At 38.3% G+C, this 2,472-nt stretch overlaps 1 protein-coding gene across 1 annotated transcript in view; it reads right to left on the bottom strand.

The window, feature by feature from the left end:
- Nucleotides 1-2,472, bottom strand: part of kif16bb (kinesin family member 16Bb) — a 24,869-nt gene that overhangs the window by 16,196 nt on the left and 6,201 nt on the right. The window lies entirely within an intron of this gene.

Here is a 2,472-nt window from a genome sequence, read left to right as displayed (position 1 = left end):
AAACTCATCTAACTCTCAGCAACTGCATTGACTGAATTTAGACAAAATATGAGACGAAGAGTTGGAGAAGCCTTGCCGCTCTTCATGTAAAACTGTGCTAGAGAGAGCATACAACACCATACCCTTAAACATGGAGGTTGGATTAAATCAGCCGTTCCCTTTAAATACAAGGCTATTTAAGAAAAATCTACTTTGAATAATGTGATTAAGCCTTTGTAAACTATGTGTGCTGAATTTTGAAATGGACAACTTCAAACTGGCTGGATGTGCTTCTCTGTACTAAACAAAGACACCAGCTGTAACATCTGCCAAATGCAAATGCACAGGAAGACAAATGCCAAATCCATGAAGTGATTCTTCAAACACTTAAGAGTTTTGGCAACAACAGGGTGCCGGCCGGTCAACGTTTACAATGGCCTTTTCACCTGGGTGTCGCGTTGCATTATGCAGGTGCTTCTACATAACCGCTCTAAAGACAGCATATTTTTCAGCTCTGCTGGTAGAGAGGGGCAGTGTTCCATCGAAACATGAAGCCATCATTGCTTGACAATGCAAACTGATTTACAACACTGCATTTTAATTAATATGCTTGATAGTTAGAAACAAAAAGGGCCATATGTCAATAATCAAGACCTCTTAATTAGGAGCAGTGACAGTTGCTAATGAGTTCCAATACACTGTCATAAATAAAGAGCTGGGGAGCCCCTAAATGTCACCTGCTAACCACCATACATAGTTAGAATGTTAATTATCCACACATGCGGCCCACATTCATGTGTAGGGTGTTCAAAATCCTTAAACAATGTCTTCTTTAATATGTAGCTTTACTTTGGTATTCTGATGCAGGGTCACTAGTGGCTGCTGCAAGTCGGAAATATACACATCTTTTAAAAAGGCCAAATCAACACAGTTTTAATCTATGCAAGATCAGCTAGTTAGAGAATATACTGCTAAGTATGTATGATGGGAGACTAAATGTGATGGGAGAGAAAAGGCACGACTGGCACGCTTCACAGTTCAATGCATAATGCAACAGACTACTTGGCGTAGTACGATGAGTCGCAAACAGATGACATTTGGTGTTATTTGGGAAGTTGGGCACAAATTCAACAAAAGGAAAAGTGTTCAGTGTAAACTCTGGGTTGGCACACAGTGGCATTGTTTTGTTGCAGCTTGGGGGCTTGTAAAAGGATACTGCCACCCTGTCCCAGCCTCAGAGAAACCATATTGGGTTGAAGGAGAAGGCATGTCTGTATCTCATTGTCAGAATCCCTAAACACTGTCTCTCACACACAAACTAACTTCACACTCATTACAAGAACTCTGCTTTTGGATGCAATTCAAACCTAAATACATAGAAAATTTAATTTAAATGTCAGGTTGATTCTACTCTAATCAGCCTTTCCAGTCCATGAAGTAGCAGTTTACTAGACTTGCAGTGCCACCAGCTGGGAGGATGTCTTTACTGCAAGCAGCAACGTCTGTTGTGCTGCCGAGAGTTTGCTGCTTTGAGGATTGTGGTGTTGAAATTGATAGAGGAAGCCTTCAGACTCCTATAGCCTATCTTACTTGCATAAATCCTTCTTTACAAGCTTGGCGTAATGGCAAATGGCATAATTTTACATTATTCTTCACTAAATAATACATTGGATTTTTGACTTTAAAATGGAATGCTAATATGTTATGACATATTGCTAAATTGAAAATAAGAATACATAAAACAAGCCAAGCAATAGAAACATAGGCAACAAGGGCACCTTACAAACTAGTAGTGTCTGTCTAGAAACAACAAAGCAAAGAATGTGACTGCTAACAAGGGCATCTCACACTTTATTCTGACCTTGTTTATCCAACTTTGTACTAAAGGGGTAAAATAAAAAAAAATTTAACTTCTAGATGCCAAACGGGGTATTGCTGTAGGTCTTCATAGTACTACCTGATTAAATTAAATTAAAGATTTACACCAAACAGGATCACAGGAAGATAATAATTCTCTCCAGTTACGGTCTTGTTATCCTCTAGCTCATGTCCAAGAATCAAAACATTACATAGATTTTGAGAGTCAAACTAACCAATGTTAAATTGGCCCCAGGATATTTGCACAACAGCTCACTTGGCCACTTTATTTGAACTATACTGTTTGTTTAAACTATATGGTGAATCAAACTCTTATTGTGACATGGCTAAAAGTATTGTGAAGGCGACTGGATGACCTAATGGGCTTAGTCCAACGTGTAAAAGGGACAGAGAAAAAAAAAAAGAATTATAGGAGTAATTTAAAATAAATTGTAGATTGTAGTTGACCTTTGAATGCTTAAACAAAAATATTCACAACTTGTGCATCCTCTGTGCAATTGTGTATCTTTTTTGAAAGGTAATGCCTGGTTTTACTACATTTAAATACCTGAATGAATCATTGATATACCTGCAAAATACTCTGAGTCAACCCTGTGGTCAGTGCTGGGACCTGGA

This window comes from Etheostoma spectabile, chromosome 17, assembly GCF_008692095.1.
Source record: "Etheostoma spectabile isolate EspeVRDwgs_2016 chromosome 17, UIUC_Espe_1.0, whole genome shotgun sequence".
Taxonomy (NCBI): Eukaryota; Metazoa; Chordata; class Actinopteri; order Perciformes; family Percidae; genus Etheostoma; species Etheostoma spectabile.
Note: the sequence above shows the minus strand (reverse complement) of the source record. Positions and strands in the feature narration are given on the sequence as shown.